Below are 15,786 nucleotides of genomic sequence, written 5' to 3' on the forward strand. Positions count from 1 at the left end.
CCTTCATTATGGTGTTCTGGTTACTGTAATGACCTTTGTTTGGCCACGTCTTCCTTCTAAGGCATGTCAGCTTCATTCCCATAAGAAGTTTTGAAGCAATTTTTTAAAATGTGATGCCGATGGGTGTCTGGAAGCTTAAAATTACACTTATTAAATTGGCCTCTTGTGGCGATGTTGTGTTGTGGTTCATGAGTCCTAAAAAATATGCTTCTGTTTTGATGGTTTCAACCATGTTTTGGAGCAGACTCTAACCCAAGGAATCTGAAGTTATATAATCTCCTCTTCTAGGTGTTTGTTTCACTTGGATTTTAGAGCTGGGTAGTGCAAACTGTACTAGAATATTTCAGGGTCAAAAGGCACTAAGTGCCTTGGGAATGTTATTCCTTTAGAAATAGCCAGCTGGTAACAATACTGCTATTTTTGGTGATTATAACCCAGTAGTAGATAGTCTGGGTTAAATTTGGTAGAAAACCACTTGTTCATTGACTAGATAGCATCCAGGATTCCTCAAAGCTTTTCCCCCAGACTTGCTAGGAATATTTGTATGTAAGATGTGTCCCCTCACCAGTTGTTTTTGTAAGGCTTTGGGATTTGAAAACATTGCTTTCATGCTTTTAGGTTTGTTTTGAGTGTGTGGTGTGGGTTGGTTTTTTGTTTTTGTTTTTTCTTTAGAACTTGGCTGTTTAAAAAGTAGTTACTTATAAACTAGTGAAGAAAAGTTGGAAGCCAGCTGCCCTCATTTCCAAACCTTAGATATGTCACAAAAAATAACAGATGTCTGTGCAGCAAGTGCCTGTGCTGTGTTTCCTAGATGGCCAGGATCTGCAAGAGCAGATGCAAATACCCCTAGCTAATTTCTTAATAAATACACTGATCACTGACTGTCTAAAGATGAAAAGCAGAAGCCTGCAGCAAGATTAATTACTCAGTTAGGAGAATAAAAAACCATCACATGATCTTTATTCCTTTGAGTGGGTGGAGTTGCTTTGACTCTGCCCTTCTGGGTATGCTAAAGTGTGCATCTGATCCATCAGGCTTAAATAGTTATTGACCCATAGTATGTGGAGGTTTTCCCTGTTACTTAACCTAAGGAATTCTGACTGTATAATAGTGCATAGAGACTGCTTTAATTGCTGGCCACTGCTTGTATAACTTCTAATTTTTAGTCTAAAGTTTTCAAGGCCTTTTTCCTTGAAGCTTGGAAATGCTGTAGATTTATAAAAGCTGAAGATGCTGCTGGTAGGGTTTTCCCATTGCACTTGCAGAGCTCTGCCTCCTTTAACAGTTCTGTGTGAACCTACAGGTTCATACTCTCAACATCCCTTGGAGGCTGGCAATGTAGAATTGTCTCCAATTTGACCAATGTGGAAACTGAAGCACCAGAAGGCAAAATGACTTCCCTGGCCATGGAGAGGCAGTGGCTAAGTTGGGACTTGGGAGTAGAATTCATGACTTTGTGGCTCCCAATCAAAATAGGGAGGGTTGGGGCCCACAAACCCAAGAGTGGCAGTAAATGACATATGACATGGTACCGAGCTCCTCTTTCTGTTTTTTTTGTTCTGCTTCTAGCAGTTGGCTCTCTGCATGACTTGAATGCAGGGTTCTCTTGATGTGTGACTGGTGTACAAGTTCCACAACTCAGCTGCTTCTCTATCTGTTTAGAAAGTGGCTTCAAGAATTTTAAGTGAAATTAATACCTTTTGCATGGGATCTATCTGAGAGAGTGAGACGGCAAAGGGGTCTCCCATCATAATCCAGTGTTGTAGCAGGACATCTCAGTCTGTCTAGGCCTGAATTAGCAAATGCCATGCTGGCCTCAGCTAAACATGAGATTTTCAAAACGGTCAGTCTCACTCAGTTTGCTACATAGCAAGACTTTTTCAGTAAAGATAATGAGGGAATTGGTTCCTGGAGTGTGGAGCATTTGGAGCAGAGTCTTGCAGAATTATTGGAGATGGACGAGAGCTTTATATTCCAAGGGGGAGGGAGAATTATTGACACGGCTGTTTTTCCACACCATAGCATAACTTCATGTTGGTTCTGAGGTTCAGCCTTAACTCGAGAGCTCCTTGCTCCTCTGGGTTTAAGTGAGATTCATTTCTAATTGTGCCTTGTTTTTTGCTTTTTTTACATTTAACCTTTTATGCTTACAGGTTCCATACCATTTCCGCTTGGCTCAGGAGAGCCATGGATTTGGGGGATCATTCTCACTTGATCTGCTCAGTCCTCAGAGGTGCTTTCCTCAAGAGAATTAGAAGGATTGAAGGCTTACGTGTATTAGAGAGGGCTGACCTCTTCTAGTTCTAATACGATTTGGTACATGTGTACACACCTTTCAGGCTCAACTGTGCTAGTCTTTAATGCAGTCTGAGTGAGCGAGTGCTCTGTTTTAACAGGACTGCAGAGAAAATGCATTGCCTTTCCTTTACCGCAGACTTTGCCTGTACAAAGCAGAGGGTACTAGGATGCAGGGAAATGCAGGCTGAAGTAAACTCAAACTCACATCTTTAATCAAGTTTATTAAAGTTGTACAACTAAATGGCTTTTGATGGCTCTCCCCTCTTCATGCTTTCTTTGGGCATTAGTGTATATAGTGACATGCCAAAAGATGGGGACTGAAGGATCAAGCTTTGCTTCTAACTATCTGAAACTCTCTCCTCCTCGGTGACATAAACTGGCCTGTGGTCATCCATGCTTGCAAGGAAGGTGGTGTTATCTACACAATGCTAAAATACCAGTGAACTCAATGAACACTGATAACAGTGTTGGATGTGGGACCCAAACTATTCCATTCATTGTAGCCATGTTTTAACAGCATCTGTTCTAATGATTCTTGCATGTGGTTTCTTAGACTATTACACATACCACATTTAAGTCACAGAAGGCTGAAGCCCTGAGCCTTCTAGGTTCCCTTCTGTCTTAATGATAGTTTATGGTGGCCTTTGGGATGGAATGCCATGGCTTTCAAACTCTGGTGGCTAAAACTGGACTCTTAAATACTCTCGTGGTGACAAAAAAAAAAATAATGTAGACATGGCTTTACAGCACTGCAGTTATGCCGGTGTTGTGCTTACAACAGACGCTGTCTATGCCAATGGGAGAGCTTCTCCTTTGACGTAAGTACTCTGTCTCCCCAAGAGGTGGTAGCTACGTCCCGTCAACACAGCACTATCCACACTGAGTGTTGGGTCAGTATAACTGCAGCACTCGAGTGTGGATTTCCACACCCCGGGTGACATAGTTGTACTGACGTAAAGCTTGTAGTGTAGACCTGGGCTTAGTTTTACCTGACACTTGATAATGGGCTTTTAAAGCTGCCTTGTCATAGTGATATAGAGTGTGGAACTTCTCTTCCTATGTCCTTAAGTGCAGTCACTAGAATTCCTGGTGCAAGTGTGTCGTGCGCAAAATTTTTTTTTAAAGGTCAATACTTAACATATTTGAATGTGAGAATTCTTTAAAAAAAAAAAATAATTCATTTTTTCTTTCACCCCCTAAATCTACTACATTTAGTTCTGAATGGCCTAAAAGTTATTCTAAACAAAAGCTCTTGATGGGAAAATAAACCAAGTCCGCTTTCAAAGCCATGTAAAATTGGTCTCTGGAGTTGTAAGACTTGAGTCGTCTTGTTTTAACTTGTTGCTGGACGAAGACCTTGTTTCGCTGAATTTCAGTCTGGAAGATTAATTTTATTTTTACAGTGGTTCTCAGCTCTCAAAAATGGGGGCTTCTAATGAAGTTGACATACCCTTTTACCCCCTTTCCTCAGTAAGTGTATCCATTCACACTGGACTGAGTGTATTTACAAAACTGATGGGGGAATTGGTGCTGGAGGCAGAGAGCATTTGGAGCAGTCTCTTGCAGAATTGTAGGTGTTGTAATATAAACACAGTGTGTTTAGGTCTGTCTGCTTCATAGACCTCTAATAACCATTCTATAGCCTGTCTCTTGACCAAAGATGGCAAACCTACAAAGGAGGCTGACTGTAGAGCCTCATGATTTGAATTGTCCTATAAATATGTATCCCAAATGGCCAGGTGGCCTTCTTTGAAGCTGTTCAGAAAAATGTGGCATCTCTCTTTAATTGAATTAATGCAGCTTTAATCTGCTGTGTCAGTGTGCTGTACCTGCAGCACTTCTTCAGTCTAAAAAGGTAAACATATCACTCTGCTTGAGGTCTTCAAACCACAATTTGAGGACTTCAATAACTCGGACATAGGTTAGGAGTTTTTATAGAAGTGGATGGGTAGGGTTCTGTGGCCTGCTTTGTGCAGGAGGTCAGACTAGATGATCATGTTGGTCCCTTCTGACCTATGAGTCTGAGTCTAAGTGTCGCCCCCGGTCTCGGTCAGAGGCACAATGCCTCCATTAGTAAGTGCATAATATAATTTTCAAATACCCACTTCAAGAGTGCAGAAGTGTGTCGTGCTGCCGACTGAAAAGGCCATCCGGCAGAAGTGTGAAACATGCAGCAGTGATTACAGGTGGGCGTTCTGGGCAATCTGTGTAAATGGGAGTCCAGATAAATAAACACTGGATAATTGGGTGTCTCTGACCTCGTCTCCTTTTAGACCCATGCTCCCTTTGCTCAGACAAGCCTCTCATCTGTGCCCTTTTTTCTCCTCCCTATGCTTGTCCCTGGGCCTACTTCTAGACTGCCAGTCTTCCTGGAGTGCCCTGGTGACCCTGTCCACTGTGCCGTTCTTCTCAAAACCTGCAGCTTCTAAGTGACTTACATCCTTATATATAAACTAAACCCTCCAAAATAACACTTACCTGAAACAGCCACGCAGCAGTCGGACTGTGTGCTTTAGCCACGTACTGACCATCTGACTGTATTGTCTTTGCCATTTTTCATCTGCTCTTCCCCACGCTGTAAGAGCCTCAGGGCAGAGCCTTGACGTTTGTCTGTACTGTGAAGCACGATGCACCTGTGTACGCGATTAATAAGCATTGTATCCCTGGTACATATCTGGTAGAATGGGGATCAGACGTGTCTATTGCGTCAGAGTGAAAATAGTAAGTTGGGGCTCTATTTCCTTAGCCATATGATGCGCAGATCTGGAGATACAAGAACTTGCTTGGAAAGGAGCCTTCTGCTTTCTAAAGCTTTGGTGTCTTCAAAAGTGACGTAGGTTAAAGCAGGACTCTAGCTTTGGTAAATCAGTGTAGGTAGCTGTGAGTTTGCTGATGTTTGGATCTCCACCATCAAACTCAGAAGGTTAGGCTCTAAGAATGTATGTCCGCGTGCCGTGTACGGCTAAGAAAGAGCAAGGTTTCTCTTCCAGCACTGTAGAATAGGAAATCTTTTTGAATTGGTCTTATCCAGTTGGGACTAGTCTGAAACTTTCTGCCCTTAGCTGCAAAGTGCAGCTGGGAGTTGAGCTAGGACTGCAGTGCAGTGTGAATACACACCCTTCCAGGGAGCACTCCTTTCTGTCTCTGGGCAAATCAAAGTTATGCTGTTCCTTGCATTACTGTCCCTAGGTGAAATTCACTCGAGTGGTGACAGGGACACGTGAGAGGCCTTTAGCAAAGACAGTGCTGCAGAGATGTTGCTAGCCCCTGCATGCTGTGCAGCAAGTCTTCACGTCGGTCCTACATATATTGGCACAGACAAGGCCAAGGGAGTGGACGTGGGACTATGTGGTTCTGGTAGCTCTGTCTCCCTGTAAGAAGCATCGGGGAGTGCAGTGCTCTTTCTGCAGCATTTAACTGATTTAAACTAGTGGAAACTTCTCACCTAGATAAAGCTAAATTCGCCTTATACCGGGTACAAATGCAGCTAGTCTAAGTACCCAGGCTCCCTTTCTACAAGAAGTAACAGTCCCAGTAAGCACAATGGTTTGTAAGAAAGTTTTATACTCTCTAAATGTCTCCCATGAAATTTCTCACTGTGGTTGGCTAGAAGCCAACATCTCATGTAGGTGGTTTCTGTGTTTCGGTGCTTGGTGGTTTGAACTCCCATGAATGCATAATGAAAAAATTATGACTTCCTTATTGAAGTGTATGTAGTATGTTTCTGCTTTAGCCCCATGGACAGGGTGACACCATCAAAGAGCTGTAGCTGCGTCTCCTCTTGCAGTGCTATCCAGTCTATCAGCACATGCATGGAATAATTCAGACACAGCCTGAAGCTGCGCTAATGCTGGTGTATTGCAGACTTGTATCTTCATCAGTTCACTTTTCCTTCTTGGACAAAAAACAATTGATACATCTTCAAATTCCCTCACTGCCTTGTCAATGAATGCTAATTTTAAGCCGCATTTTCTGTAGAGATCCTTATGGTACCACTACTAAACAGTCTCCTCTTTCATTATCAGAATCACTCCTATTAAGCCTACGTTTAAATCCATGTTTCATGTTGAAATGAGGTCTGTTGGGTTTTATTTTCAGCGGGGATTTGCTGGGACAATGTATTGTGTGAGTGTTACAAAGTAAATGCAATGTCTGCTCCATAACTGGAGGAGAAATGATATGTATTGGGATCCCTGAGAGATTAAGTGGTTGCATTTGGTAGAGTGGAGTTACGCTCCTTATGCTGTCAGCCTCTGAGTGCGGTCCTGGAGAAGCAATGGCACGTAAGGGAGTTACAGTTGGTGTTCCCCTTCCAACAAGGAAAAGCACTCCATTGTTGGCACCACTGATGCCTGCTTGGGATGAAAGTAGCTGTGCCTCAGACCAGGTGACAAGCAGTCAAGAAGAGCTGCTTGGGGGCAGCTTGTGTAAAACCCATCTGTCTGTCTGGGTCATGCGTGACTTCAGACGGGTGGCTAGTCCCTCAGTTTCATGAGCACAAGAACTCAGTCGTGGTTTCAGCACCTTAGATGGGGGTTTTAGCCACACAACTCCTAGTTGTAGCTCAGAAAGTCTGTTCGACTTTCAGATGACCTCCAGCTTGGCAGCTGCTCATGGTGAATTCCTTAGGATGGAATACAGCTGTAAGCGGGACCAAAATGTCCAAAGCTGGGTGTTTTTTGACATTAGGCCCTTAAGACGCTGGATGTTCAGACATGCCGAGTGCTGGTGTAATAGGTTCCTTAGATGCAAGGACACAGCTTAGGAAATCTATCTCATCTTAATCTGTTTTAGGATTCTCTCTAGTGCCTGTCACTGTAGTATCTAACCAGTTACGGTCTATATACTTAATTTCCCCAAAGACCTTGCTCTTCCATGGAGTCTGCACATCTTGCTAGTATCTGCTTCTGCAGTGGCACTCTTCGAGTGGTCACTGTACACATGGATAGCAAAGGAGGAGAAGAGGAGGCTTTTAACCAGATTAAGAGGAAGGAGAAAGTGCAGGGATTTAAGGATTAAGAAAGCAAAGGCAGCATGCAGTTGCTGATTAAAAGCCTGTGGTGGAGAAGCCAATTGCTGGATTAGAAATCAAGCCCTTTTTTCACCTGCACAATGTTGTGGATCAGAGCATTTCTAAAATCCCATTGTAAGTATTTTGTAAGGTTTGAGAGAGGATGGTTTGGGGTAAAAAACCAGAACGCTTGTAGATAGAGAACTGTGTACTGAGTGAAAACTCTGCTGATAATCCAGTTACCTTTTAAAACTTCCGGTAGAATTTAAAGCTTACTGCCTGCCATATCTGAAATCTCTTCCTGACAGAAGGCACCATGGCTTGTTCTGATATAACAAGAACATCTGGTTTCAATGATTTTTTTTTTTTTTCCTCTCTCTCCCCTCACCCCAAACATCTTTCCTGCTGTCCCTACCCCAAGTATTTTGCACAGATGTTGTCATGCGGCCCCTGCAGAGAATCAAACCCTGTGTAGATTACAGGATTGGTAGAAAGATTAGGAAAAAATAATCTGTTACTAAGGAGATATGAGTTGTAGTATTTTGTCACTAATGACGAGTCTGCCAAAGGGAAGCAGATGGCACAAAGGAGACCAGGATTATACAGACGGTTACTACATAGCAACAGCAGGGCAGCAAAAGTGGTGGGTCTGGTGACCTTTCAGAGGTCAAATAAATCCTGTTCTGTGGCAAGAAAGACAATAGCCTTTTTCCTTGTCACGCAAACCAGCTCTTCCCTCTTTCCCTGTGGGCTGGTTCAAACAGTGACACAGCTGCCATGATGGCACGGGCAACATGACTAACTCTCTTTTCTGGTCAGAGCCAAAATTGCATTTTCCATATTATCTGAAAGGTGGAGCTGGCATGCGATTGATAACTTGTATATTGTGAAAATAAAAGAAAACCTGTGTTCAGCTTGCTTGTCTCGTGTCCCTGACGTACGGAGTTTGGCTATTCCACGTTTTTCCTTGTTAATCCCTCCTTTGCCACTGAATCAGCGTTCACTGATTTGTTGTTGGGGATTTCATCGGAAAAAGTCATGTTTTTCCTTGCAAGCTGTGAAGAAAGTTGAGACCTCCGACACTTTCTGAATACAGTGCCCTGCATTGCCAGCCTCTTCTAATTTTTACGTCCAATGAATTAAGATCGCCCCAGGAAGGGATGATATGTTGGTGGTGACCCTTTTATTCAGTAAATAGGCAGAGAGGAGCTCTGCAGTACCAGTTTATTCTCACGCTGCTGTCCAGTTCAGTCTATGCAAGATGACGTCCGTCATCCCCTATGAGGAAGAAAACTGGGTCCAAGGGGTAAAGGAACTGCGGCTCCTGGTCAACCAGAGATCTTTGTTTTTCACAAAATAGGCTCCTTGACAGCCAGTACTGGAATACTGAAAAATGACCAGAGATTTGATTAGAGATGACTGGGCAATAATTGAAAATGCAATACCTCAGACCCTGGTGACTTCTGCTGTTCTTCCTTCTGTCCTCCTGACACAGATGAACAGTCACTTGCTTTCTTGTGCTTGCAGGATCTCTCAGACTGCACCAAAGCTACTCCCTTAAGCGACTCAGGAGCCAGAGCTGCTTGGATGTACAAACCAGATGGTAGTCTTGTTCTGCGAGGGGTGGAGAGGGCTGAGACAGAGCAACTGCCTTAGTCTGCTGGTTTTTGTCCCCACCTGAATGAATGATGTTATGCTGCAAACAAACAAAAGGTATATGGGGGTTTGATCTGCTTCCTCTGAAGCATCAGGATTGGTCATGGCTGGAGATGGGACACTGGGTGAGGAAGGCTAGGGCACCGAGGTAGCACGAAATGGGGTGTCTCTCTGCCTCTCTAGGGCTTGGCTGGCTGGTTTGTGCTCACATGGTCAGGGCTAACTGATGGCCATGTGTGGGGCCAGGAAGGAATTCTCCCCCGCTCAGGTCGGCTCTGGGGGTGAGGGTCACTTGTCAGGATTATCTGAGTGTATTTCATGTAATTACTTCCCTGCCATTGTGGGCCCTCAGACATTGGTGCACCTCAGTCCCTCCTGTTCTCTGCCTGTGCCACACAGCGGTTTAGTTTACTGTGGGCTGTAATACTTGGATCTCAGTTTGGTTGTTGTGTTTAATGCATGGATGCTGGTGGCCTGTGATTATACAGGGGGTCAGGCTGGATCTGCTGGTCCCTTCTGACCTTAAATGCCGACTCTCTAAACCAATTCAAAGACTCAGACTTTGGGACTGATGCCTGCAGCTGTGGGCTGCGCTCTAGCTTTGCTGCTGTTCTGCATGCCATCACCTGGAATCTCTTAAATACAGAGACATGGACCCGTTGAACTGGATGAAGCTGCTAATTTGGAAACTGAGCAGTAGATAAATAAACGAGGAAGGGCAGAGGTACCATGTAAACTTGAGTGCAGAAAAGAAACCAAATAAATGGTGCTGTTCCAGCACCACTTAGAGACGAAGAAGCTTTGGGTGTCAGCCCTATATGGGGGAGATGATATAACCTCCCATCCATTTTACCCACTTTCTCTGGAGGAGGCATGCTGCTTTCATGGTACACTTGTCTTAAATTACACCAGGTGAGTGCTCTAGGCACATGTCTAAATACTTTCAAAAGCCACCAGTTTTGGACTAATGCAAGCAATAATGACTAAGACTTCTGGAGGTCCTGTTTGGGATGGTGGTGGCTGGGAGAAACTGGGAAAATTAAATGAGGAATCCTCGAAATGCAGCCTTGGGAGGGACCTTGAGACTTCACCTTTTATTTTAAAACCTACAGGAAAAATACTCCTCTCCTTCCCTGCTCCAGTTTTCACTTGGAACCAGCTGCAGTATCTCTGCTTGCTTATTGCACCTGGCCAGAACTGTTTTACAGGTCCCACCTGAGGCTAAACAATCTCTTGCTTCTCAGTAAAAGCTCCTGTACTTGCAAATGATCAATAGACAAGGCAAGTTGAAGGAAGGCAAGCAGAACTGTGCGGGGGTTGTCACGGAGTGCCCGGGCGATGCTCTGGAACTGCTCCCCACTAAGCCAGTCAGGGCTCTGGGGAGCCTCCTCTCCTTTGGAGCAGACTTGTTCAGGGCAAGAAGCTCACACGTCTTCACCTCCTGGGTCTCTCCTTGGAGCATTCAGCATCCTCTGCCCCTCCGTGGGCTTCCCACAGCGAGCCCACCCAGGCGGGGTCCTGGGGAAGCCACAGGGTTCTGCACCCCCACTTTGCAGTCAGACGTGACTCTCAGCCAGCAAAACAGAGGTTTATTCGATGACAGGAACAGGGTCTAAAACAGAGCTTGTAGATACAGCGAACCAGACCCCTCGGCCGGGTCCATTCTGGGGGGCAGTGAGCCAGACCCCTAGGTCTGCACTTCACTCCTTGTCCCCAGGCAGCTCCAGACTAACCCCCCTCCAGCCCCTCCTCTCCGCTCAGCTCCTTTCCCGGGCCAGGAGGTCACCTGATCCCTTTGTCTCCAACACCTTCAGTTGGCACCTTTGCAGAGGAGGGGCCCAGGCCATCAGTTGCTAGGAGACAGAGTGCCAGGCATTTAGGTGCACTGGCCCTTTGCTCTGCAGCAATCACACACCCTTATTCCACCACCTAGATACTTAAGAACTGCCTAGGGGACACTGAGGCACCAACACAGTATTCAGAGCAAACATTAAGAACATTCCCAGTTCGTCACAGGGGTGGCGGGGAGATTATACATAAACAGGAGCACTTAAACCACAGCTCAGCACCAGATGCTACCCAGTCCTAGCTTGGAGGATCATATTCCAACAGTTCAGGATGTGTGTAAAGAATGTAACTGGTTCTTGGTGATGACATTAGTTAGACCCAAGGTTTAATGGTTGGAGTCTCCTGTCAAACAGTGATGCAGCCCTGGGAACTTTTTGGAGCAAGAGGACCTGAATCCGGGCATGTTTCTATAAATTATTCTATGGAGAGTAATAGAAAGGATCCTGTGATCAGCCAGAGAACTTGCCATGGGAGGTCTCTAAGCATTTCTTTCCCTGCTCCTGTCAAAGATCCAGCCTAGTGCAACCAGGGGTGGCTCCAGGCCCCAGCACGCCAAGCGTGTGCTTGGGACAGCATGCCATGGGGGGCGCTCTGCCTTCGCCGCGAGGGCGGCAGGCAGGCAGCCTTCGGCAGCGTGCCTGCGGGAGGCCCACCGGAGCCATGGGACTGGCAACCAGCAGAGCACCCCCTGCAGTGTGCCACCGTGCTTGGGGCGGCGAAATGGCTAGAGCCGCCCGAGTGCAACACAGGTCAGATCATGTTTTGTACTTCATGTAAAGTATGTGCAATAAATTGCTCTAGCAATTGCTGCTTAAGCTCATGTCCAAATGACCCCATGCTGTTTGTGCAGGGAGACGGAACCACAGTCGCCGACTAGCCTCAAGACGACTGAGCTATCCCTTGCTTGTTGCAGTGTTGGTTAGTGCCCTCCCAGTGCTTCCCATCCAGGGATCTCAAACCCTTTTCAAACATGCTTTGAATAAAAGCCTTATCAGCCCCTCCTACCCCCCACCACACTTGACAGAAGTGAAACCAAGACAGAGGTTGTGACTTACAAGTCAGCTTGTCACAAGTCAGGGCCAGCAGTGGGGACAAATCCTTACTCTAACCATTACACTGTGATGTCTCCCAGGCATTTGCATTCAGGATATGGAGCCCTTTGAAATGGAGTAGAGGCTTCCTGGCTTCCGATAGTGTTCTACAACCGCACTTAGCTGCTGTTTGCTAGGCTGCTGCAGCTTCCAGACAGCTCTCTAGGATGTAGTTGCTTGGATACTTGCCTCTTCTGTTACCATAAATGCCAGGTAACAACTTGCTGCTTGTAATTGCACCCTCGAGCACAGAGCCGGGCTGAGCAAGGCTAACGACTCCCTTTGGAAGTACAGTATCGCAGCGCTGCATGAAGTTCTGAATGCTGCTTTGTTCACTCTTCTCCATCTAAGCTCTCAAAGCAGCGAGAAGTGACTTCCACTGCGCCAAGGAGCAGTTTTTTTCCCCAGAAAAATGTCTATACTGCACTGATCCCCCGCCCCCCACCACAGCCCCACATCTCAGAGTCTGGGCCAGTTGACTTGGGCTCAGGCTGCAGGGCTCCAGAAAGTTCAGGCTTGGGTTGGAACCCCGGCTCTGAGACTCACTCCCCTTGTGGGATCTCTGAGCCCAGGCTCCAGCTTGAGCCCAAATGTCTACACTGCAATGTTGGAGCCTGAGTCAGCTAACCCTGGCCAGGCACAGCCGTGCTGGGTCTTTTGTCACTCTGTAGACAGACATACCCTACGAGATCAGTTCCTGATATCTTCGGCACCATGGGCCCTGCGTGGTGTGGCTGTTAACTCTTATGTCTGTGCTTCTGCTACTTCAGCCATTACATCCAGCACTCGTGCTGAGAGAGGGTGGGATGCACTGGGTTTGCACTGCATCTGAGGTGGGTGCGAATCTATTGCAAGTGTCTGTATTTCTCTGCTTAAAACTTGTTTAAAACAGTCCAGGGGCATGGTGCTCTTTTAACAAGGAAATTTGCTGCACAAGGAAACTTAAATCTGCATCCCTAGGTGTAACTTCTCTTCCACCCCATAACAGTCCACTGCCTAAATGTCAAATCTCTTAGGGCTGGTCTGCACAGGTTTTTTGTACCTGTGTAACTGTCAGCGCAATCCCAGCCCCTCCTGTAGACTCCAGTGTAAAGACACTTTCTACCAGGATAGTGTATTCTGGCTTTCAGTATGTGCACACTTACGCCAATGTAACTATGTCTGCATTAGGTTGACTGTACTGTTAAAGTGGCACAGCTTGTGTGTGTCTACAGGGCCTTAGAATATGTAACTTACCCTTCACGCTGTGTGTGAAGACTTAATTTTTTTACTGTGGAGTAGAGGCGATTATGCATCTACAGTCTCTTGGTGCTGGCGGCCCAGAAATAGCTATAAATAACCTATATGGTGACAGGAAGATGTCTTTTTGTTTTATGATCAGCCCCTTCCTTCCCCTCGCAGCATACCTCCCTTCCCTTCCTTCCCCCACCAGAACTGACCCCTTAGCATCTGTAAAACATCCTCTTATGGGAAGAGAACCTATATGCTTAGCATATATAGTGAATCTCTAGCCAATATACAGAGTGGGAAATCTATTCTGTGGGAATCTGCATTTAAAAAAAAAAAGGTGAGGGAGGGACTGAGAATTGTCACTGCTTCTGCTGTGTTGATCTTTGTCCTTATTGCATGTAATGTGGTATTGATGTTGCTCCTGAATTATGAAGGATTGATCTACTGCAGTCTGAATTCCCCTCTCTTTAGCCTCTGTGCAGCTCTTTGTTGGCTAGAGATTCCGTTATGAGCTTTTCCAGTGCCGTTTGGCTCAAGCTGTCATTTATATTCTGCACTTTTGGAGCCTGTCAGTTCTGGAAATATAGAGCCAGTCTTAAGCAAGGTTTTGACTACTCGATAGGGCTGGTTTGAGCCTTATGTACTAATTTAAAAAGTATTGGTGACTGTATTAGATTAGACAAGAAGGGCACGCCGCCCTCTTATTTGCGTAAGGGCGGTTAAGATTTGCATGGACAGCTGACATCCATTCACTGCTGATATCCCTGCCACTGCTGCATGCAGGAAGGGATTTTCTTTTAATCACAGATTTTCTTATGCAGAATATCCATGTGTAAAATGGCTCCAGGAAGTCCATGCCCTGAGATTCACCCATGTGAATGTGTAAACATATATTTTCACTTGGTCTCCAAATCAGTTTTGCCTCTGACATCAGCAACAATTCTTGGTGTGAAAGCTGGAGCTGCACACGGTCGTGGTTATGCAAAGAGGTGTTTTGGTCACATATGTCACTTGGGAATAGGGAGGGGGGGAAACTAGCATTTAAGTTAGTGCTGAGGAGAAAATGAAAAATGCTTGTCAGTTACAAGGAGCCTAGTGCAGGACTTCCTAATACTTGCCTACAGGGAGGTGACACAAATCTTCAAAGCTTGATGTTCTAGAAAATTATATATAGCCTAAAGAATCCCAGATCACTTCAGATTACTACCTCCTCTGTCCTTTGTCCACAATGTCCAGTAGCATGTGCACAAGTCTCCTGGAGGCTAGAGAGAGGTTTGGTTGTAATAGAGCTGCATCTTTAAAGTTCTGTGTGGCGGTCTGGGTGCTGAAAATTGATCCTTTGCTCTCTACTGTAATTTTTTTAAGAGAAGTCACATTGTTAATGCTCGTTTAATGCAGTGTTTTTAATATGAATATATAGGATAGCGACTGGATAGCGTAGTGGTTAAGAGCGCTGCCCTTTCATACGGGAGACTGCCCTTTGATATGAGAGACCGGGGTTCAAATCCTGGTTGGTACCCAACTTTCCAGTAGGGGTCCTTGGGCAAAAGACCCCCTAACGCTTCACCTGCCTATCTCAGATATGAGAGTGACATGAACTAGGAGAGTCATGCTGGCTCGGACGTCGCCCGGATTAACAAGGTCTGCACCAGATGTTGAGGAACCAGGACAATCTGACGATAAGTGGGCTACTGGAACAAACCATTCATGGAATGTTCCTGGGATCTGTTGGAGCCCACTCACCCAGCTAGACGTCACAGCCCCGAGTTGCTCCTACCACTACTGGGACCACTTTTGGCCTTCACTTTCACCATCCTCTCTAGTTCTCTTCAGGCCCTGGTACTTCTCCAACTTCTCATATTCTTCTTCCTGATGTTGCTGTCACTTGGCACTGTGACACTGTGGCACTGGCACTTGCTATATCTATCACCACCGCTGTCTTCTGGTCCTTGTCTATTACCACGATGTCTGGTTGATTGGCCAGTACCTGCCTGTCCGTCTGGATCTGGAAGTCCCACAGAATTTTAGCCCTGCTACTTCTCCACAACCTTCTGTGGAAATCTCCATCTGGTCTTGGGAGGGTCTAGCCCAGTACGCTTGTGCAGATGTTCCTGTACACAATGCCAGCACTTGGTTGTGCGTTCAGTGTATGCTGTCTTCTCCTGCATCTTACATCCGCCACTATGTGTTGGACTGTCTCCGAGGCTCTCTGCAGTCTGCACCTTGGGTCCTCTCTAGTGTGGTAGACCTGCTGCTTCAATGATCTGGTGCTCAGTGCCTGTTCCTGTGCTGCTATGATCAGTGCCTCAGTGCTGTCTTTTTAGTCAGCCCTTTCACACTGGTAGGATTTCCCAATGTCAGCCACCTCAGCTATTTGTCGATGGTACATCCCATGCAGGGTCTTGTCTTGCCTGGCACTTCTTCTGTTTGGTCTTCCTCCCATGTCTGCTGCCGCCTCAGCGCATTCTCTAGCATCTCATCTTTGTGGCCCATCTTACTGATGTACTCCTGGATTTCGGGTTTTTGTCCAGGACAGTGGCTTTGACGCTCACCAAGCCCTGCTCGCTCTTTTCCTGCTGGTAATACAGTCTCTGGGTGTTGGACTTGGGGTGGAAACCTCGTGCATTGTGAGGAGCTTACGGGTTGCAAATC

The 15,786-nt window shown here is 45.9% G+C and overlaps 1 protein-coding gene across 2 annotated transcripts in view; it reads left to right on the forward strand.

Annotated features, from left to right (window-relative positions):
* Positions 1-15,786, forward strand: part of SSH2 (slingshot protein phosphatase 2) — a 150,394-nt gene that overhangs the window by 22,969 nt on the left and 111,639 nt on the right. The window contains exon 1 of one of the 2 annotated variants that reach the window (XM_032788780.2): positions 2,217-2,233. The exons of the other annotated variant lie outside the window; for it this stretch is intronic. The gene's annotated coding sequence lies outside the window, so the exon portion shown is untranslated. Of the gene's footprint in view, positions 1-2,216; positions 2,234-15,786 lie in introns of those variants that run through there. 2 annotated transcript variants of the gene reach the window in all.

The sequence above is a fragment of the Chelonoidis abingdonii genome, chromosome 20 (assembly GCF_003597395.2).
Source record: "Chelonoidis abingdonii isolate Lonesome George chromosome 20, CheloAbing_2.0, whole genome shotgun sequence".
Lineage (NCBI taxonomy): Eukaryota > Metazoa > Chordata > Testudines > Testudinidae > Chelonoidis > Chelonoidis abingdonii.